This window comes from Sus scrofa, chromosome 1, assembly GCF_000003025.6.
Source record: "Sus scrofa isolate TJ Tabasco breed Duroc chromosome 1, Sscrofa11.1, whole genome shotgun sequence".
Classification (NCBI taxonomy): Eukaryota; Metazoa; Chordata; class Mammalia; order Artiodactyla; family Suidae; genus Sus; species Sus scrofa.
In genome coordinates, this window is record NC_010443.5 from 170110384 (window position 1) to 170134458 (window position 24075).

The 24075-nt window shown below is 36.4% G+C and overlaps 1 long non-coding RNA gene across 3 annotated transcripts in view; it reads left to right on the top strand.

The window, feature by feature from the left end:
• LOC102162695 overlaps positions 1 to 24075 on the top strand; it is a 706046-nt gene that overhangs the window by 194584 nt on the left and 487387 nt on the right. For all 3 annotated transcript variants that reach the window (XR_002338915.1, XR_002338918.1, XR_002338916.1), the window contains one exon: positions 16720 to 16833. This is a non-coding gene — a long non-coding RNA (uncharacterized LOC102162695). The remainder of the gene's footprint in view (positions 1 to 16719; positions 16834 to 24075) is intronic.

Here is a 24075-nt window from a genome sequence, read left to right on the forward strand (position 1 = left end):
CTATTATATTTAGAAAAGGAGACTCATATTTCCCCCAAAATTGTAACTCAGCTTTATGCTTTATCTCCATTAAAATTAGGTTATTTATAGCCTTTTTAATTCCACTAGGCTTTTTCCTCTCTTATATTTTATATTTTGCTTCTGTTAGTTTGCCTAAGTAGCACTCTCTTTCCTCTAGTTAATGATTCTATTGGATTCTAGTTACCGTAATTGTTTCCCTAATTGACTTCATTTGAAAAAATGATTGTAAGGAAAGGTGATAAACATTGAACAGTCTGCCTCTTGGTCTCATTCATTTTTCTTCCAGTTCATTTTCGATACTCAGTGTTCTGCCCGGAAATTAAAGAAAAAAACACTTTAAAATTTTGGCTAAGTTTTTATTGTAGTGTTAATAGTATAGCATTCTCTGTCTAGGTATTCTGCTCTTATTCAGAAATGGTCACTTCAGAATTATTGTGAGCTTTTAAAAGACTGTCTCTCTTAATTCACTATAAAATTTTAAAGGCAAACTAAAAAATTAAATTTGATATGAACAATTATTTTAAAAAAGTATGGCATTAGAATTTCACATTGCTTTGGAGATTTTTAATTTAACTGTTTTTAGTTAAGTGGATGATATGGTTGCAGTAAATGTAGAAGGGTGAGATGCTCTCATTTCTGTATTCTCTAGGTGGCAGCTTAGCTCCACCTTTAAAAATCTCCTTTTTAGTATTTTTTTCTCACTGGCATTTCATTTAAAAACTGGTAACATAATGCACAACAACATGTAAAATGAGTACAGCCAAACATGATCTGCTTGCCTTTAATGTCGTGACAAGGTTTTTCATATAGTTTTGCCACACTGCTGATTTTAGTGGAAGGACTTTGATATACAGTACTTCAAAAAGTTCTCTCATTCACCATTTTTCTTATATGAAGGTCAAGAATTGGAGCTTTTACGATGAAGCTTTAGTATGAAGCATCAGCCTTGTTCTAGATTTGTACTTTTCTGCATGAGTTGTTGAGCCAATTCTTGTGCCATTTAGTCACATCTGAGATGAATGTACTTCCCTCTCTCTGTTACAGTGACATGAACAGCTGGGTCTGAATGTCATAATATCCTCATTCCATTCACTTAGAGCCCAAGTATCTTTCCTGAGAATTTGAGAATAGTTGCTTAACTCTAGAATAAGAAATTGAATTATCTTATAGAATAAAATATCAACTGGGAATGATTTTGACCCTCAGGGGATATTTGGCAATGTCCAGAGACGTTTTTGATTGTTGCAATGTGGGGGGAGGGGAGTACTATTAGCATTTAGTGGATATTGGCCAGGGATTCTGTTAAACTGCTTCTGGGCACAAGACAGTCCCCCCCAAACAAAGATTTATCTGGCCTAAAATGTTCATAATGCTGAGGTTGAGAAATCCTATTGTAGCTATAGTGATATAATATCAAAATCACTGCAAAATTCTAATAATCACTGTGATAAGTTCATAAAGTAGTTTATTTAAGGTCCTTTAGAAAAATAACTTGCATTTGATTAATTTGCTAACAAATTTCTCATTAATTTATTCATTTTTCCTATTGTCCCACTTTTTTTTTTTCTCAAGTGGTTAAAAAAAATACCTATGCCCTTGTATTACATTTTCCTAATTCAAAATCACTGCTCAAGTCTTATTTTGTATATCTAAAACTCAGGAAATCTCTTTGTGAAAGTATTGTGTTTACTGAGTATATAAAGTGTCTGTATAGCTGTCAAGATCTGTGCACAGTTTTCTTTCCCTTCTATTTTGTGAGTCAATTTTATTAAGACAGGTTTGAGATGTCTCGAGTTTATCAAATCTATTGTCTGTGGACTATATTAATTATTGAGAATATTAAAGTTCCTGAAGGATTTAGTGTAAGATATTTAATTTATCATTGCCAAGAGGCTGTGAAACAATGACAAACTTGTTTAGTATCCAGAAACTGTGTTCCAGATACAATTTATCATCATGTTTTGCCTGAAGAGCCATTATGTGACGTAATTAAGAATACATACCATATACAGATTAATCAGCTGTTCTGTCATCCAATAGGCTAATATAGTGAGATGTTTTGGCTACCTTATGCTCCCCTTAGATCAGTGATTTTTCAAATGACATCTTATTCTAAATCCCCATACATAAAATGGATTAAATTTGAGATACTTTTTTTTACAAGGAGGGAGGCCTGCTCGCCTTGCTTTTTGCAGCAGCCGCAAGGCACCGTCCCAGAAATCCAGCCTTCTGTTGAAAATAGTTTGACATCACTGGCCTAGAGCTGAGGTATGTCAAGCTTGCTTTAATAACTGAATTTTAGTTTTTATGGTGTGTAAATATCCATCTTAAGGGAAAAAAAGACAAAATCCTCTCTTGACCCCCCATCCCCCCCCTTGCTGCTATCCCTCTTTTTTGCTCATTTCCCCAGCAAAACTTCTACACACCTTGTTTCACTTTCTTACCTTTATTTCACTCCTACAAGTACTCATCTGCTTCTAGCTTGGCTGTTCCACAGACACCGCTTTTGTCATGATCATCAGCCCCTTCCCTGGGATATACTTGATGATCATTTTACTGTCATTTTGTCTGCTCCTCAAAAACCATTGATGCAGCTAACCTGTTCTTCCTTTCTCAAACGCTCTTCTGGTTCTCCTTTTTCCTTATTGGCCTCTTTTTAGGCTTTCTCCACACGTTGGAATTCTTCAGGACTAGGTCTGGAGCTCTCCTGTTCCTCTCTGTAAACTTTCTAGGTTATCTTATTTCTTTCTGTGATCTCAGGTACCATCTATATGTTGGTAATGCTCATATTTTTATATCTTCAGTCCAGTGCTCTCTTCTGAGCTCCAGATGTACACACCCAATTGCCTGTTTAAAGCATTCTCCTGGATGTCTTTTCTCAGCTACCTTCCAGAGTCACTCCAACTTGAAACGCAGGAATCATCCTTTATTTTCCTTCTTCCTTCAACATCCATGTTTACCATCAGGAACATCCTTCTGCACTTTTTACAGTCATATGTTTCAATTTTTCCCACACCTCTCAGTCCCTACCACTGCCATGTTTAGCTAAGTCGCCATCATTTCTCATTTTAAGAGCCTCCTAAGTCCTCTGTCTGTTTCCACCCTTGCCCTACCCTCATCCATTCTCTACAAGGCCACCAAAGTGGTATTTTAAATAAAAAATTAATTATGTATTTTTCCTTCTTACAATTCTTACATAGATTCCTACTGCACTTAGAATAAAACACAAACTCCATGCTGCGGTCTGAGTCTGTCTGCTTCTCCAGTTTTAGTTTCCGTCACTTGTACTTCTCTTCTACTGACCTGGAGCATCTAGAAGAAATCAAACTCTCTTTCCCTTCAAGGGTGTTAAGTTCTCCTCCCTGGCTTTTTACATGTCTAGTTCTTTTTCATCCTTCAGGTCTTACAAATCATCTCCAGGGTCAATACATACTCACTTTCTGCTATTTTAAATCTTTTTTGTTTACCTGTTCATATGTTCATTGTCTGACTCACTAGAATTTAGATTTCACGAGGACAGGGATCTGGTCTCTCTTTCTTGCCAGGAAGCTGGTAGGCACTCAGCACACATTTGATGAATGTATTAACAAATTATTATACCAAGTAATCATCAGATTATATAGGAGGGGCCAACATAGTAGACATATAGGCTTGCCCTATATTTCTTGGCTTTAAAAGGAGATGACTAGGTGTTCTCTTGTGGCCCAGTAGGTCAAGGATCTGGCATTGTCACTGCAATGACAATGGCTTGGGTCACTGCTATGGCACAGGTTTGATCCCTGGCCTGGGAACTTCTGTGTGCTGTGGGCATGGCCAAAAAAAGGAGATGGCTAAATTGGGAGGTATTATCATAATCAGTGTCTAGTATTTGAAGTCATAATATGAAAAATGGGATTAGATGTGGGTTTGACACTGAGACTACGGGCAGAAGTTAAACTGGGGTCAAAACGTGAAGTAGAAGGTGCTGGGGAGATGGCGAGTTCTGCCTCACTGAAGATGTTCAGCTAGAGAGCTGAATAACAGCTTGTCTGGCAAATGCTGATGGGATTTCTTGCTTTACATTGGAATTTGATCCAGGAACTTCAAAGGGCCCTCTCCTCTCTGAAATGGTTGGATTTTGTAATTATAGAGGAGTTCTTATCAGTATTTCCCACCACAGAACCTGTGATTCTATAGTTTATTCTTTTTCAATTTACGCCTTATTGGATCTCCTCTTAAAATCTCACCTTTCTCTCAGGAATAATGCAGAAACTAAAGAATATTTTTTTTTTTTTGTCTTTTTAGGGCTGCAGCCATGGCATATGGAAGTTCCCAGGCTAGGGGTTGAATCGGAGCTGTAGCTGCTGGCCTACACCACAGCCACAGCAACTCCAGATCCCAGCCATGTCTGCGGCAACACTGGATCCTTAACCGACTGAGCGAGGCCAGGAATTGAACTCACATCCTCATGGATACTAGTTGGGTTTGTTACCACTGAGCCATGAGGAGAACTCCTAAAGAGGACATTTTGTTTCTGTTTCTGTTTTGTTTGGGAAAAAATGTTAAATAATAAAAGAAGAATTAGGTACACAAAATCTTCTTGATGGCTTACTCTTTTAACAAACATAATGTTAAAGAAAACCCAAATCAGTGTGTGCTTTAGGCATTACTTTCAAAGCCTTTCCTTAAACTTACCGAAAACAGAAGCGATAGGAGCACACTTTCATTTATTCAATATCCTTGAAAATTACAATTATGATGGGAGCTGGGATGGGGGTTAGTTCCAAAACAACTCTGTATATTACATTTTGAATTTTATCTTTTAACAGCATCATAAACCTTCCATCATATCTTTTAATATTTCCTATGGAATTTCTTGTTTATCTTCAGTCATAAGCTAATGTGTTTGATGTGAGAAATAAAGAGAAGTAATGGCTTAGAATTTTCTCCAAACATTAACTGACTGACTCCTGGAAATCTTTAAACAGCTTTGGCTAGGTCTTATTGAACACAGCATTAGCAGAGTTTCAAAGTCCATATTCAGCTGAAGAAAAGTTACATCCCCCAAAAGATGTTTTATGTATTCTCATCAACAGCAATTCACACAAACATAATTTTTCATGTCATGTGGCAATATGTGACTCTGCAGAGACAAGTAAAACCTACATTTAGGTCATCTGGCATTTGAAAGTGTGTGATTTCTTGTTGAAGTCATTTTCAGAAGTTACGGTATACACAGTATTTCTTCTTTCAAATAATGTAAATTACATAATCATTTGGATGCTATGGATATGATTTGTGTATACTCCCAATGTTACTCTGGCCATTTTTTTACCTGATCAGGTCTACACGTCATCAAAAACCCAGTGCCCTGTGTGTGTGTGTGTGTGTGTGTGTTTGCTTTAAGGTTTTCATTATGTTATCCGTTTCTAGTTTCTCTTTGCTTTCCATGTTTTCAATGAGTAATGTATACACAACTATCTATTGAAGTCTGCCATGTGAAGGACATTGTATAATATCTTCCACTTCACTTCTTTACCCTGAAGAACTTGCCCTTAGTACTGTAGTCTGCCCTCCCTTCCTTATTATAGCTAATGAGGGTCGAAGTCAGTTTTATTGATATTCATAAATTCTTTTGTTTTGACCCTCTTTCCACTATTTCCTAAATGTCTTGTCTTTGTCTTTATTCTACCATGCCATTTTGAATTTATCCCTCTTTGCCTCTGGGGAATCCTTTCCAGCATAGTTTTTACTTTGAAGTAACTGTATTAGTTTTCTACTGGTGCTCTAAGAAATGACTGTAAATTTAGTGGCACATAGCAACATGAATTTATTACCTTATACTTCTGGAGGTCAGCAGTCTGAAATAATTCTCAGTGAACAAAAATCAAGGTGTTGGCACAGCTGCATTACTTTCTGGAGGCTCTTGAGGAGAATTTTTTTCTTGATTTTTCTAGCTTCTAGAAGCCATTGGCCTTCTGTGGCTCCCAGCTCTCTTCCTCTGTTTTCAAAGCCAGCAACTATGGTCAAGTCTGTCATTTAAAAATCACTCCAAAATGACTCCTCTTCTGCTTTCTTCTGCAACCTTAATTCCCCTTTGCCGTGTATTAGGCAATGGATTCACAGGTTCTGGAGATGAGGCTATGGATATCTTTGGAAGGCCATTATTATACCTACCATGAATACTTACCCCTTTTTCTTTTGATGTTTGCAACCTCTCCTGCAACCAGGCCATCTGCACTCAATAGGAGGATCTTCTTTTTCCATTTGGTCACTCCTGTGGTTTTCACATTTGTCTCCAGCTGCTCTGTCTCTGCTGACTATGCTTGATTATGCAAAATATATTTGTATCTTGGCTTTTTGTATATAAAGCACATTTAAACCAAATTAAATTGCTTTGATCTCTAACTTTGGAAAAAAATAAAGACTCCTGGAGTTCCTGTTGTGGCACAGTGGAAACGAATCTGACTAGTAACCATGAGGTTGCGGGTTCTAGCCCTGGCCTTGCTCAATGGGTTAAGGATCCGGCATTGCCATGAGCTGTGGTGTACGTTGCAGATGTGGCTCAGATCATGCGTTGCTGTGGCTGTGGCATAGGCTGGCAGCTGTTACTCTGATTAGACCCCTAGCCTGAGAACCTCCAAAAGCTGCGGGTGCAGCCCTAAAAAGCAAAAAAAAAAAAAAAAAAAAAGACTGCTGACCGCTTTGTTCTCCCTTTATTTGAATTATTTATATTGGAACTGTTTTCTTCCTTTTTCCTTTTCAAAATACCTAACTATTTTTATGCCACTAGAGATATAAAAGCCAGAACTTCTCTGAGAAAACATTTTATTTATTAATCATTTTTTTATTTGCCATTTTTTTTTACCATTTTTATGATTTACTGTCAATTGTACAAATGATTTGTACTTGCTCCCTTCTCATTTCAGTTTTGATATGAACCTATAAATTGTACTTCTGCCAGAGTCTTCCTGTATTTTTTCATCCTATTTTTCTGTTTATATATAAAGTAGATATTTCATTCTAGAACATGGTTTTGAGAAAAAAGCTTTTAGTTTGAAAGAATGCTGGTGTTTAGTAAGTAAGACTATATAGTTACTAAGTTCTCTAATTTTCAGCATGCAAGGCATTTCTATAGGTGATGAACTTATTGCTTATATGCTATTTAATGCTTACATGATTTCTTTTGGACACAAAGAGACAAGTGACATAAGCGTAACTATATTCCTACCTTGATATGTGGGGTGGTTGTTCTTTCATAATATAAGAAGGACAGTACTATTTACAATTTCTCTGAAATAAGTGAGAAGACAAATATTATATGGGATTTTGAACCTTCATCAGGAATAAGAATCTTGTGAATTCTCAGAAAGGAAGTATTTTTCTCAAAATTTAAATTTACTTTCACCAAAGGAAATATAGTCATGTACTTCTGGACTATTTCAATTCATTGACTTCTACCTGTTCTTTTTTTTTTTTTGACTATGCTGGCAGCATGTGGAAATTCCCGGGCCAGGGATTGAACCCAAGCGGCCACAGCAATAACCAGAACCACTGGTGACAATGCTGGAATGCTGGATTCTTAACCCATGGAGCTACCAGGGAACTCTGAACTCTCCCTGTTCTTAATAAAGTAGTTCTTTCTACAATCAATGAAGCTACATAAAACACTATAGTTTCTAGTTCGGTACAGATTATTTCCCACTATGAGAGATCCCTATCATTGAGAAATAGCTTCTAGTCACAACAATGATGAGAAAATGACATCCTGCTTCTTTCAATTATATGTATGTGTTCCATTTAAGCATATTAGCCTTGCTGACTCTAGAGTCTGACCTCCTGAATTAGGGTCAAGTCAAGGAAATAAAATGAATATGTACAAATTCGGAGACTAAGCTGTGACAACTAGTCAAGTTATTTTTTTCTGTTCTGTGTACACAAGCACACGCTTAGGACTTCTCATAAATCAAATTGAAATATTTATCTTTTTATCATGGCTTTCAAACTTGTTCTCAATAGATTTTTATGAATCTAATGAAAAAAAAAATTGAGGGGTTCCCTGGTGGCTCAGCAGGTTGAAGATCTGACATTGTCACTACTGTGGCATGGGTTTGATCCCTGGCCTGGGCCTAGGAACTTTCGTGTGCTGCGGGTGCAGCCCCTCAAATTGAAAGTAATTTTTCCAGAGTAACTTCTGAGTGATAATATTGCACAGGGATCAGTATAAATAAATGAAAGAGTTTGACACAATGGACACTTGAGGCTTTACATAGATGTGCCCCAAAGATACCATTACTTGGTAATTTGCAACTGGTTCATTTGCCAAACATTGTAAGGTCTCGAGAAAAATGTGAACAATAGAAACTCCAGTATTAGTTTCTGTTACTTTTATGGCAGACCAACAAGAACTAGAAGATTCAGGCATTTATCTTGAAATAATGAGAGAAGTTTTTCCTTTCTGAATTAGTTAGAGAGCTGGTACTAAAACTGCCCCAAGGCATGGACTGTGAATCCAAGTGTATCCACACCAAGCCATCTTTCATTTAAGTCTGTTTAATAAATCATCTTCCTAACCGGAGCTGGGGGTATAAAAGTTCATGCCTTTGGCAGAACTGAAAAGGAGAAAAAGATCAGGAGCATGGAAGTTTTAAGAAATGTAATTTTATTTTCCACTTGGGTTTTCTGACATAGAAAGAAAAAATGCTATTTAAAAAATAGTCCTTCTTGGGTAAAAGGAGCAGCTGCTCCTAGATGATTCAAGATAATAAAATTTGAAAAGCTGGAGATGATCTAGCTTTTGTCCAAGGTTCAGTGAATTCATAGAGCAAGTGCTAGTCTGACTTCATAAGGACAGGGTTAGGTGATCGTTGATTGTTGAATGAATTAATAAAAGAGTGAAAATTTTAGTTTCTTTGGGATTCTTCAGATCTCAGACAAATTATTTAGATATGGTAAATATATATGTTTTGATACCATTGCTGAAGAGATTGGGCTTGGCATTTTTTTTCCCCCATGAAGCTTGTGGGTTCTCACTGGTGAACAGTTTCATGGGAACTTGAAAACTTTACATTTGATCACTAAACAGATTTGTAAGTCATTCATAAAAGTAATTTGTTTTGGGAGCAAAGATTTGGTAGTTTCATGTATTCATTCAGTAAATAAATATTTGTTGAATGCTTGGCAGAGGCTAGTATCCCAGCCTTAAATATATGTCGCTCTGCTCCTGGGGAAATAGACATGTAAGCAGGGAAAATCAATATAGAGTAAGGGCTATGATGGACTAAGAATAATACATCGCAGAAACATACAAGGTAAAGATAAAACCCAGATTTGACAGATTAGGAAACACCTTCTAGAGGAAGGAACATCTTAGTTGAAACCTTAAAGTAGGAGCCTGCCACAAGAAAGAGGCAGAAAGAGTGTATAAGGCTGGAGAGCCTGGTAAAATTTAGGAACTGAAAGCACTTTAATCACCCTTTATAGTGAAGGGTGGAGAAAACTGAAGCTGCCATGGTGACCAGAGGCCAAGTTCAGAAGGTCTTGAAGCCATAGCAATGAGTTCAGAATGTATCCTTAGAATTTAATTAAAATAGTAATTGAGTAAATAAATAATAAGAGATGAGGGTAATGGGAAGCCACTGAAAGCTTTTAAAGAAAAGAGCTACATAATTAGACTTGTGTTTCAGGATACTTTCACTGGTTGTAGGATGAAAAACAGATGGAGAAGACTCAAGGCTGTTTGCAGCAGCCTAGTTTATAACTCAAAGCAGAGAGGTAGCTATGGGGATTGGGTGATATGGACAGATTCAGGAGTGTGTTATGAGAAAGAATGCCCAGATTTTGGTGATTAGTTGGACATGATGTACATGAAAGACCAAGGAACTCAGGGTGACTCCCAGGTTTGTCTTAATGTGCTACATGGTATGATTTACTAAGAAAGGAGGACCATAATGAGGAAGAAATATAGGTTCAGTTTCAGGCATGTTAAGCTTTAGGTACATGTGTGATAATTGAAAAGCTATGTAGGAGATAATTACACAGGTAAGACTAAAACTGAAGAAAAAGATCTTAATGAGGTCCATCAGCCTAAGGGTGGGAAAGAAACCACGGAAATTGATCCAGTTGATCAAGGTGAACATGCAGAGTCTTATAGCATTGAGATACTAGTTTTTAACAAATGGGCAGAAGAAGAGGAATTGGACAGGGAGAACGTGAAGAGATTGGTAAGAGGGACATCAAGAGAGTGTGGTGTCAAGGAAGCTAAGGGAAGAAAATGTTCTGAGAAGCAGATGCTGAGCAGAGGCCATGCTGCGGTGGGTTGAAGATGAGAGTTAGTAATAAGGTGGTTGTCAGTGTCTTGTCAGATTCCTTGGAGTGCCTTGGTGAGGGCAGAAACCACTTAATTAACAGAGAAGTCTGCAGGGTGGAGGGGGGTGAGCCTGTGGAGAAGAAGAGCAAGAGTGTACATACTGCTTGCTTTAGGGAAGTTTGAATGTGAGGAGAGTAGAGCAAGATATTAGTAATACTAGACAGGTAAGGAATCTAAGGAAAGGTGTATGGTTTTGTTTTTCTCCTTTGTTTTAATGAGTGCAACCGGAGTATGTTCAAATGCAGATGAGAAAAGAGCCTGTAAATGAAGTAAGAGGAGTAGGTTTGCAGATAATTGAAAGAAAAAAGATCCCTGAAGAGGCAAAAGAGGATGGAGCCCTGAGAACAGCTGTGCTGGGGTGGGGGTGGGGGTGAGGGGCAGCATTTAGGCAAGAGAAAGCACACTGGTGGGCTGACAGTGATGGTGGGAAGTGAAGGGAGTTAGTAATTTGAGGAGCTTGAAAAAATGTTTATGTTGGTAGCTGTGGGAAATGGAAGAAAGCTGAAAAGACCTTCACAGATCAATTGCCAAACAGCATGAGGGACCCAAGACAAACTGAATGCCATGAAACTATAGCAGCACCAATATGATTACGTGATTTTTTTTTTTTTTTCTCCAGCAGGGCCCAAGTCCTAAGCTTAGACAAGTAGATAGTAGACATTGTGGGTGTTTTCTAGCTGAGTGTGAGTGAAATACAATGAAACAAGATAAAGGGGGCATTTATAAGTAAGTACCTGAAGCAGTGAACTAGCATTTGTCTCCAAACCTTTTTGTTCTCATGTTCTCAAAAGAATTTTGAAAAACTGGCAACTCTCACTCTTTTAAAAATTGAAATCTAAAAATATTTAACACAAATTTAAATATTAAAGGTTGTTTTTTATAATTTATTTTATGTAATAAACACATATTTAATGTATTTTTATCCAAATCTTAGAGCTGTAGATTTAGCTCTCTCAATTTATAGAGCATGTCCTTCAGGTAATCAGGCATCATTGTTAAACTAATCAGCCAAATCAGAGTTACTTTTCATCAGAAAAGGTATGATTTTATTTTAAAATTCATACACTCATGAATCTAACACTCTTCTCACCTCTGTATTCTGATAGGTTAATTGATTGGCAGATGGATGATTGATTGCTAGGTAGATGGGTGGGTGGATTGATGGATCAAACAAGACATAGATAGATGAACACAGAGATACTTGTCTGGGTGTGTCTCCTGGATGAAACAAGATCCCCCTGAATATTTCTTTCTGAAGTGACTTGGCTTTTCTTTCAAGAGCTTTTCCCTCAGGAAAGTGACATTCTAAATTTGTTCCTATTTTTGATGCCCTGAAGATTTCTGCACCCTGGAACAATGCACCAAAATACTCTTTAGGATAAAGGAGAGTATGTCTTTCTCTTTTAAGATGGAGAAGGGCAATGAGAAAGATGAGAAAGGGAGGAATAGTTGTCAGACATTAGAGCTGGCAGGCAGGTCAGCATTAGAAAAGGGGATTTGGACATTTAGCTCCAGAAATTTTTACTGCATAGCTACCTAAGCCTATTTATAGTCTGAAAGGTCTTTGTGTCTGTACTTCAGTTTGCATCAAAGCTAGGTTGAGGTGAAGAATGAAGGTGGGACTACGTGAGAAAGTATTGCAGTCAAGGAGCTTGAAATCTCCTAGATTCAAAACCTATAATTTTAATAGCTTATATGTCATATTTTTTGTTTGTTTGCTTTAACATTCAGAGACTCTGTGTTGGTTTTTATTGAAAATGGAAATGTAAGGGCTCATTTGGGGTTTGTGTTTCCATCTGTCACAGTATAAGGAGAGTGGGCTTTTGAGTCAAGTAAACCTATATTTGAATGCTTGCCCTACCACTTACTGGGGCTACGGGCAAGCCATTTATCCTTTCTGTGCATCAGATTTCTCATTTGTAAAATTAAAATAATAGCATTTATCTTGCAGGCTGTTATAAGCATTAGAGACAACTGGTTCTCTCATTCGACAAATATTTACTGTGTCTACCATGTGCTACGTACTGTCCAAAGAAATATTGTCTAAAATACCTCATACAGCATTTGGAACATAAGAATAAACCAATCAATGGTAACTAAAATAGATGTGGATTTTTTTTGTGGATAGGAAGCTTGTTGTGTTTTTCTATGATGCAAGGACAGTAATTGTTGTGTCAAAAGTGGAGGACAATTGCAAATGTCCAGCATTTATTTTTCTTAGAGCTTGTAAGGTGTTTGAGCCTAAGCGTACTATTTTCCCTCTCACTTTTAACAAAATGTAATTTCCAACAAGTTAAAGACCTGGCTCTCATGAACTTAATGAGAGAATACTTGTCAGAAATTTTACTCATTATTTAATGAGAGAACCAATATGAGGGTAAGGGTTTATATAATCCATCAGGGAAGATGTTAAAAAGTGAAAGAATGTTGGAATAAGATGGTTTAGGGTTAGATATAAAATTGTTTAGTGGCCCACAGGGCAAAACACCAGAAACATTTAGGGCTATCTTTTTGCTCTGGGTTGCATGTATCTTTCCCTGCCCAACTCCTGTGTGGAAATCCTAATGCTCAACATGATGGTTTAAGAAGTGAGGCCTTTGCGGGAGGAGGAGTTAGGTCATGAGGGTGGAGCCTTTATGAATGGGATTAGTGGTTTTAGAAAAGAGACCTCGGAGACCTTCCCTAGCCTTTCCACCACGTCTGATGGATGGGACAAGAGAGCCAGCAAGGATCTGGGAGGTGGGCTCTCATGGGACATTCAATCTGCCAGCGCCTTGATCTCAGACTTCCCCATCTTCCAGAACTGTGAGAATTGTGAGAAATGACAAATTCTAAAATGTGTAGCTATCCATGTATCATCATACACTCAATTAGCACTCCTAAACTTAGACAAGCTTTGGGTAATGCCAAGATTCTAAAAATAATATACTACATAGGTTAAGAGAGACAAGGAGACATTTCACTAAGAAAAAAATTAGGAAAAGGTGAAAAAAGGAGCTTATCATAATACTTTTGAGGCATTCCTTGTTAATCTCAGAAACTACTTCCCTATAACTGATTACAAGTGTTATTCATTCCATGGTGTGTAATATGGAATAATAGTAAATACACAGGTGTTGTCAATTTTGTGACATATTTGCTCAGAAATAGCTGTACTTATTATCTCAACGACCTTGCAGTTGGAACAGACACATTATGCCTCTCGTTTTACAAATAAAAAATGTGAATTAGGAAGTAGTTCAGCAACAGGGCCAAGACTGTAAATCAGTGCTGCTGTCTTGATCTAATCTGTTTGACCTGACAGCCTGGAGATGGTTGTGAAAGAAATCCCCAGTTTCCAGGTGAGTTATGATCCTAAGGATCATTTGTGGGTCAGTTGTTTTGAACTCCACATGTTTTCCCATGGTAATAAATAGCATAATGAATAGAGGTTATGCCTCCAGCCCAGCCTGCCAAAGCCTTTAACCTATGATGCATCCATCGTTCAGTGATATAGAATCTTTTACCATTAATTCCTACTGGAAAGTTAGTTCAGGGCTCTCATTTGGGATGGAGGGAGCATATTTTCCTGTGCCTGCCTCTTTCCTTTTCAGCACCAGTGCTGAGAGTGGAGAACTTTTCCTGCTTTCGATGGCGGAGCATAGCTCTGGTGGCGACTGGGTAGAGAAGAGGCTCTCCCAAGGGCAGCCAATGGCACTTGATGCAGAATCACTGGAGAGAGCCCTACATGGGGCCTATGCAGGGTGGAGACTGGAGCTTTGTGGGAGTGAGTTTGAGAAGGGGATGCTGAAGGTCTGAGTCGAAGCTTGTGTTGACGAAGGCAGACAATTCTTCAAGTGGTAGACCTCTGGCAATGCGAGAATAGTCCCCGCCTCGCAAGGTGTGTAACAGCTCCTTATATGAGATCCACAGAACAGATTTGCAGGTACAGTGGTGAGAAAGAACAAGGTTGCTTTTTGCTTTCTCTCTGTGGAGGTCAGCTTATTCAAGAAGCTGGTTGCATGTGCTTAAATCTCCTTGTTGATTTTATAAAATGTACTGTCACTGAAATGGAAAATTAAACGATATTGAAAAGTACAAAGAAAAATGTAAAAATCACACAAATCCCTTTCATCCAGAGATAAGCATTGTTAGTTTAAAGGTTTCAATCAGAAATGGGGAAACTATTTCAGAAACGACTTTACAAACTATTCCAGAAACTTTTCAATAAGGGAGCCTGAGGTCCAAGCCTTGATGATTAATAATTTTAATATTCCTTCCCTATCATTTTCCCAGATTAGGTAATGATAATCTAATTTATTATCATTAATAATAGTATTCACTTTATTACCCAATACATGGAAACATGTTATGTCTTTTCTCAACTTTGTTATTGTCTTGTCACCTATTCTCAAATTGATATGTAAGGACTATGAAACAATGGAGGAAGATTCAAGGTCAAAAAGCCTGAGTTAAATTCACAAAATACTGAACAATGAATGAGAGCATGTTCTTATTTATCTATGTCCTAGCAAACTGTAGGATTTTCCAATTTTTTTTTCTATACTGGCTCATCTGATAAGGGGAAAATGTTTCTCATTTTTATTTCTAGTTGAAGTTCTAATCAAGGTTGAATATTTTTTCCATGTATTTACAAGACACATGCATGGGTGAGAGGTGTGAACAAGAGTTGTGATTTGAAACCTAGGTGTATGCAGGTAGCAGTGGATGTTCTAAGTACTGATGAGGATTGGTTCATGATGGACATCAGGGTATGTGTGTGTGTGTGTACATACACATACATTGTAAGGGATGGAGTTTCTGTTTAATCAGTGTAATTATATAGTTCCTGCAGTGATGGGGAGTCCCATATAGTTACTAGACATCTGGAATCCCATCATACCCCAACATCTAATAGTGAAAAGTCCCTGAGAGGGTGGGTAGATAATTTTTTTTAAAGCTTTAAATTATAGTTGATTTATAAGGTTGCAATAATTTCTGCTGTGCAATGCAGTGATTCAGTTATACATGTACACACATCCATTCTCTTTCAGATTATTTTTCCACATAGATTATCACAGAATATTGGGTAGAGCTCTCTGTGCTATACAGCAGGTCTCCATTGGCCAGTCATTCCATATACCTCAGTGTGCAGACGGATAGTTTTAATGAAAACCAAAAAAAATTACCCTTTCCTAACTACTAACTATGGATCTATACTTAATCTTGGTTTACTTTTCTGTAAACTGGGGATAACAGTGCTCATCTCATTGGGCTATCGTGAAGATTAATTGAGATAATGCATATGCAGTCATTAGCCTGGTGCCTAGAACATGGTGAACACCCAATAAATGTTAACTCGTATTAATTTTTCATATGTAAATAGGGAGTAAACTAGGGGATCTCTAAGGTACCTTCTAGAGCTATAGATCCAGATTTATGACACTGAAAATGTAGAGCTTTCCTTGTTTGATCCATAATTTAAAGAAAAATTGAGGACACAGAAACTTTAAAATGAGCAAAAAGTGAACTGGGTAATTACCCTCAATTTAAGTTGTATCTTTAGGAAAATGAATTGAGGAAGACTCTAAGACATATAACATAAACTGTAAGAAGGGGCTCTTACACAAAGACACAATCAAACCTCCAGAATAGAGCTGACAACATATATGGGCACTTAATTAGCTGAGCTTATACTTTTACTGAGAAATTTGAAAAAAATAGCTCAAAACCTTGAAAATAATTCTATAGAACACAAAGAACAGTTATCAACTATCATTCTTTTTAGCCTCTATTGAAAATCAACAACTCCTATGTAGAAGTCAAATGTAAATATTTGCAGCAATGTTTGAGAAAAAGTGAAACATAACAAGCTTATCAAACAGAGAGCTGTTGGCCTGTCAATATTTAGCCCTTCCAAACCAAGTCTCTCTAAGCTCAGCTCAGTATATTCAAATATTGAGTATAGTGATTTTCCTACTTTAGAGAAATTTCAATGTTCAGTTATTTATTTGACCCTGGAAAACAAAATCCCCGGTCTTAAAGGAGCTTCCTGACAAATTTAGAATCTAGAAATCCAGAGTATAAAGGAGCTTAGATATGTAACTCTTTTCTATAATATTCTTAACCATGATTTGAGCTCTGATTAAATCTTACTTGGAATTATGGTCAGTGTTGAAAGTACTTATCACAACTTCTGACATTTCTTTCCTTCCAGGCCCTTGAGAATATTACATGTCTCAATTTCCTTGAAATTAGTCATGGCTATAGACTTGTTTGGCCATCAAAGTTTAATTGGAAATGGTGTGAATCACTTCCAGGTAGAAACATGTAGGATCCAGTTTGTGATTCAAGTTCTATTTCCTCACCAGGATAATCTCTGGAGACTTGTTTTGGATGTCAGTATCATTGGATGGTGGACCCCTGTCATCTTGGGTCTCTGCGTGCTACATTGAGCAGGTCCCCTGGTGGCCTGCATTGGACAGGTAATCTAAGTAAGAAATAAGCTTTTGTGTGATATCTTATTAAGATTTAGGGTTTCTTTGCTGCTTCAGCACAAACTAGACTAACTTGATCAATACTTTCTTTATAAAACTGCTTTTATGTAAGCCCCTTCCATGCCTGGACAGAAACATTATTTTAATATTTTGTCTTATATGAAGCTAATATATGACTCCATGTAAAAGTAAATATTAAAAAAAGAAACTGAGAAAAAGCATAAATATTTAACCTTTTCAGGCCCTCCAGTGCAGAAGAGATTTTCCACTTTTGTTTTTCCATGTATCAGAACACAAATGTTATGTTCCCTATAAGTCCTCTCCGAAAAGAAACTCTTTTTCTTTTGACACATGGTTTCTTGACTTTTCACCATCCTGGTTACTCTCTGGTTTAACTTTTGTTTTGCCAATGTCCCATTTCATTATAATATCTAGTACTGAATACAATTCTTAGCAAATTAGATAGTGTAGGGGGAGATCATTATTTGGCTTTTCTGAGGTTTGTGACAATGGTGAATTATGGTTACTTATTATAAGTACATAATTTTAGACCATTTTTAGGGCCAACACTTTTAGATAGGTCTCAGCATTGGGTTTGGGTCAGGAAGGGTCTGGACCTCCTCAGTCCCCACTGGATGATGCTAATATTTAGAGAGCAGCAACATGAAGAGCATGGTGTGGGCCGTATCTGAGATTTAGCTCTGAACAAAGTGGGAGTCCTTGAAGATTTTCAATGGGAGGGTGGCTTTATAAAGTAGCTATTTGAGAAACAGCAGTTTCTATTGATGAGAAAGTTCATGAATGTAATGGAAACTCATCTCAAATTGTTTATAAAACAAATGTAAGGGTCCAAAGAATAGGTTTTTTTTTTTTTTTTCTGAAACTATTCCATCAGGGGTATCTCCACTTTTCACCTTATTTCTTTGGCTCTTCTCTTCTTTATGTGTCAGCCTTTTCTTTAGGCTGATTTTCCTCATGGTTGTAAGGGAGCTACCAGAAGGGATAAAGAATCTGTATTCCTAGTTTTCCTTTAGGGTAAAAAGCACCCATTTCCTAGAACCACTGAACAAAAATTCTGAGCTTTTGTCTGATAGGATTATTCCTGAATCAATCTTTGTGGCCAGGTAAATGCATGTACTAATTCTGGAGGTACAGCAAATGCCAGATTTTCAAAAGATGCATAGGTGAGTCATAGGTGTTTATTGAAAAAATTAGGCTGTAATTAGCAAGGGTAGAGGGAGAATAAATGCTGTGTGAACAACTGACAAATGCCCACTAGAGAAAAACAGACCCAGAGAGGTAGAGATCTTCATACATGAATGGGGGTGGAATTGTTGGGAAGGGACTTTTGGGAATGAATAAGACATGGACATGAATTAAGGAGTTCATATACACCCTGAAATATATGAGATTGGAGAGAGTGCTTTATATAAGGGATCCAGGTTGAAGCAGTTCAGTGAAGAATACATTTGTAGCTACAGGAAAAAAATGGAGGCACGGTTGGTGACAGTGGGTTTTGAGAAGCTGAGGGAGAGCCTTGTGACTTGGAAATGGCAGTGAAAAGTCATTCCATTAACTCACGTGGAATGTAGCAGTAGGAGAGGGTTTGCTAGATCTTTCCACATCTCTGCCACAGATGGAGGGTCTCAAGACATTTGAGCTGCAGCTCAGAAAAGAGAGAATGTTTAGGATATTTGTATTTGGGGAGAAAATGAGAAAAGCATCAGAACAGTTCATTGGGAGGGAGAAAATAGGAGAGAGGCTCCTGTATGAAATCTTTTCTGGTTTTCTTCAGTTGGATACATTCTGTTACGTTGGTAGTTGTTTCCCAACTGATAAAATTTTTGAATGTGAACTGAAAGCAAGTGTGCATTATGATCATTTTGAAAGCTTTGAGTGAAGAATCAGTTTCTGGGCCTGTGAATTCCAATGAACAAATTTTGGTGGCATGTCATAACCATTTATGTATTTGTCATTTGTAGACTTGCATATTGGATAGAGCTGGTTTTTCCTTGAGTGTAACACTTATGATACCAGCTGCTTTTGGTCCTCTTGCCATAGAACATGTGTTCATTATCTCTTTGTATGTTGGGGACCCATGACTCGCTGTTTAATTCAGCTGAGAAGTGTGGTAAGTTTCAGATCCAAACCTAATATTTGGATCTGGACATTAGGTTTGGACCTGGAAATATACCTCTTGGAAGCTGGATAGCCAGCTCCATTTGGCTCTGTTCATTCAAGGTCTTCTCAGTGGCAGTAAAAGCACCATGTGCCCTATGTTGTCCTCTCCCCAAAACTCCTCCTTAAGCAACTATTAGCCTTCTTCAAATACATAGTTAAACACATCTCAGCATCAAACTGGGCATGCCACTTGTTCCTCATTCCACATGCCCATGGAATGTTTAATACTTTCCTCTACCTACTCTGTTCTCTGTGTTCCTATTCGTAACATCATTGACATGTTTCTCCTTAGGCTTCAGATGGCTTTCCATATTGTACCCTCTCACACTCTCATTCCTATATTAGGTAAATTCATTTATTTTAACGATTATGTTTGAACATTTTATTCAGTGATATTTTAAATTTTCTGATTCCAAACTCCTGTAATAATTTTTTAAGTGATAATATTTATAAGTTGCTATCTCATGTGGTTGTATGTTTGTCCTTTCTGAGTATGTGCGTATAATACTCAAAATCAGTGTCTGCCGTATCTTCAGGTTACTTTACACTTGACCATAAGATTATTTCCTCTACTGTGTTTTCTCTACGTAGTAGCACAGTGCCTTCAGCATAATTTTTACTCAAACACTTAATGAAATAGATTTATATTTCATGGATTTCTTTTTTTAAAATTAAAGCATAGTTGATTTACAATGTTTCTTCAATTTCTAAGAAGTGATCCAATCACCACAGTGATCCAGTCACCATAGTTCCCTGTGTTGTACAGTAGGGTCCCATTACCTATCCATTCCAAATTTAACAGTTTGCATCCAAAAACCCTGAACTGCACATCCATCTCACTCCCTCCCCACTCCTCCCTCAGAATCACAAGTATGCTCTCCTTGGTTGTGATCTGTTTCTGTTTTATAGATAGGATCATCTGTGCCATATATTAGATTCCATAAATAGGTGCTATGATATGGTATTTGTCTTTTTCTTTCTGGCTTACTTCGCTTATTATGAGAATCTCTAGTTCTATCCATGTTGCCGCAATGTCATCAGTTTATCTTTTTTATGGGTTAGTAGTATTCCATTGTGTATATGTACCACATCTTCTTAATCCATTCACCTGTCATTGGACATTTAGGTTGTTTCCATATCTTGGCTGTTTTAAAAGGTACTGCAGTGAACATAGGGGTGCATGTATCTTTTTGAATGAAAAGTTTTGTCTGGATATATGCCTAAGAGTGGGATTGCTGGATCATATGGTAGTTCTATATTTAGTTTTCTGGGGTACCTCCATACTATTTTGTTGTACCAATTTACATTCCCACCAGTAGTGAAGGAGGGTACCCTTTTCTCCACATCCTTCACAGCATTTGTTATTTGTTGATTTGTTAATGATGGCTATTTTGACTGTTACAAGGTGGCACCTGATTGTAGTTTTGATTTGCACTAGTCTAATAATTAGTGATGTTGGGCATCTTTTCATGTTCCTGCTGGCCTTCTCTATGTCTTCTTTGGAGAAATGTTTATTTAGGTTTTCTGCCAATTTTTCAATTGGGTTTGTTGTTGTTGTTGTTGTTGTTGAGGTGTATGAGTTATTTGTATATTTTGGAGATTAGACCCTTGTCTGTCACAACTATTTTCTCCCATTCTCTGGGTTGTCTTTCTTTCTTTCTTTCTTTTTTAATGGTTTCCTTTGCTATGCAAAAGCGTTTGTGTTTAATTAGGTTTGATTGGTTTATTTGTGTCTTTATTGTCATTACTCTAGGAATTGGATCAAAAAAGATGTTGCTGAAGTTTATGTCAGAGTGTTCTGCCTATGTTTTCCTCTAGGAGTTTTATAGTATCTGGCCTTATATTTAGGTCTTTAATCCATTTTAAGTTTATTTTTGTGCATGGTGTTAGACAGTGTTCTGTTTTCATTCTTATATGTGTAGCTTTCAGTGTTCCCAGCACCATTTATTGAAGAGACTGTCTTTCTTCCACTGTATGTTCTTGACTCCTTTGTCATTGATTAGTTGACCATAGGTGCTTGGGTTTATTTTTGGACTTTAAATACTATTCCAGTGATCTGTATTTCTGTTTTTCTTTCAGTACGATATTGTTTTGAAAACTGTAGCTTTATAATATTGTCTGAAGTCCAGAAGCTTGATTCCTCCATTTTTGTTTTTCTTTTTCAATATTATTTTCGTTATTTTGGGATCTCTTGTGTTTCCATACCAATTTTAAAATATTCTGTTCTAGTTCTGTGAAGAAATGTCCTTGGTAATTTTATAGGGATTGCACTGAAGCTGTAGATTGCCTTGGGTAGTATAGTCGTTTTGACAATATTGATTTTTCCAATCCAAGAGCATGGTATATGGACATGTGCATTTCTCATTATTTTGTCAATTATAGGGTGGCAATAATGGAATTTAACTTACTTTTAAATGAAATAGTTATATATTTGTGTTATCATTAAGTTGAGTATTTCACATTCCTTTACTGTTAGGAACAAGGTTTTATCCCTTGACATTGATTTTTGTAGTGTATTTGTAACAGGCATGCTCCCTCCAGTTATCTTTCTGCAGCATGATAAAAGTTACTAAGTACCGAGTACTAATTTGTTAAATTCAGATTCTTTCTTAGAACCCCTTTCCATGCTGTGCTATTGATAGTTACCATAAGTGATCAGAGCAGGAACATCATATTGAATATTTAAATGGTTTACTAGAGCAAGTAAGAATAGTATATGTGAGTCCTGACTTAAATAATTTAAAAGTTTCCTCTCTATTTAAGTGGCAAAGAGTTTTTGTGGCAGGAATGATCAAATGTGGTCTGCAGTGTTCATGAGAAAATTAGCAGGGAAAGGTAAAATTTTTTTTAATATAACGAGTTTGTTGAATACTGAAATGTTGTGAATATCCTGTGGTCCTCAACTGCAGAGATAGAATGTACCTAGGTTTAGAGAAAATACTATTAATTCCTATACTTCATGACCAGTAAGTTTTCTAGATATATGTTAAAACAATAGTGTTGGGAGTTTTACTATCTGATGCAATTCTTTTTTTTTTTTTTTTAAGAAGATAGAGCTGCTAACTTTTCTCTCAGCTCCAAAGTAATATTCCTAAATCTATACTTTATTATCCTTCATATTAAAGAATAATGATACTATTAACACAATGGATGTTAATCTAGTGGAATATTTTTTAGTTTTACAAGGCTGTCTATGTAAACAATCATTAATCTTCAGAATATCAAGATAAAAGCTTTAGAACTACTCAGTTATTAATTTTTAAAGATATTGTAATATTGAGTTCTAATGGCAAAAACCCTATAAAACAAAATTTTGAAATCTTTGTCATATGATGTATATGAAGAAATAAGAATTTGGTTCAGTAACCTTTGCATTCTTTAAATGTTTATTCATTTTATCATTGTTTACCTAAGTTTATAGGTACTTTGAGAATAGTCTTTCCCCTAAATTAAGGGAATATTTTCTTATGTAAATGAAGGGTAAATATTTTATTGGGGGAAAATTTTGCCCCAACTTCTACTACTCAAGAAATTTAGTATTATGAAGGACATGTTTAGAAGCTCAGATTTTTCAAAAGATCTTTTCAATGATTTCCTAAAAGAATAGTTTTTAGGTGAAGATGGTTTTAATATAGATTTATTTTCCCCTGGAGCAAATACTAAGAAAATGCCTAATATTAAGACTTTAAAGAAATTTAATCCAAGGAACAGTGAAGCATAAAATTGAAGTTTTGAGAATAGGATCTGATTTGTTAAAATGGCTAAAACAATAAAGGTTAATGTCAAAGAACAAAACTACGCATTCTGATGAATTCCCATGACTAAGTAGATTGATTTGCTGTTTCATTTTTTTTATCATTTATTTTCAAGGCTTAGAAATTGAACTGTGCTTCAATTGATGAAAGTTATATTAACATTTCAAGATAGGAAATTCACAACCTTTTTATTTGGTGTGTTGAAAAATAAATTCTGCATTTTAAGGTAAATCTATTTTATTTCACCTTTTAAAAGATTTAAAAGCTAAGCAAAGAGAGTTTAAGGAAATCATTTAAAAGTATTTCAATATATACTGCTGACTCTTAGAACAAAGGAAAAATTATTGGCATTTGTTCACCTGACAATTTCCTTCTAAACATATTCTCAATTACTATAGAACATGTGCCAGTATATTAACCTTTATTAGACCATTTTATTGAAATAGGACTGATGTAATTTAGTTTAATGTAATCAAATAGGACATTACATAGTACCCTCTTATACTTTATTGCCAAAAAAAGAAAATTAATGAGGAAAATTTTAAGTGGTATTCAAGTGAAATCACTCATGAAATTTACTTTGTTTTCTTTGGGATGATATTTACATGTATCCAGTACAAAGTGAAACTACAGATTATCCATGGAATATTAAAATTGGGTATCACTGTTTGGCAAGCAAATTAATGGCTTCTCAAAGTTATTCCAGCCTCCAGAATCTGTGAATATGTTACATTATATGGCAAAGGGTGATTAAGATAGAAGATTGAATTGAGTTTGCTAATTAGTTTAAAATAGGTAAATTATTCTGGATTATTCAAGTGGGCCCAGTGTAATTACAGGGGTCCTTAAATATGAAAAGCAAAGCAGAAGAGTAATTGTTAGAGTGAACGCAATGTGAGAAAGATTCCTAGCAGCCATTGCTAGCTTTAAAGACAGAAGGGGGCGAAGAAAGGTATGTAGAAGCTGGCTTGTAGAAACTGAGTCAAAACAAAGAAACAAATTCTCATTTAGAGTGCCCAGAAAGGAACACAGTCCTGCTGACACCTTGATTTTAGTACAGTAAAACCCATTTCTAACTTTTCACCTCCAGAACTGCAAGATTATAGATTTGTGTTGTTTCACACGACTAAATTTGTGGTGATTTGTTACGACAGAAAATGAACACGACGATAATAATAATGTTTCTGGAAATCTTAAATGAAAATATTTGAGACCAGTTTGAAGGAGAAGTAACTGACAACTGTAGTTGCCACAGTTACTATTAGCAGCAATGGCTGCTCTGTTAGAATTCATA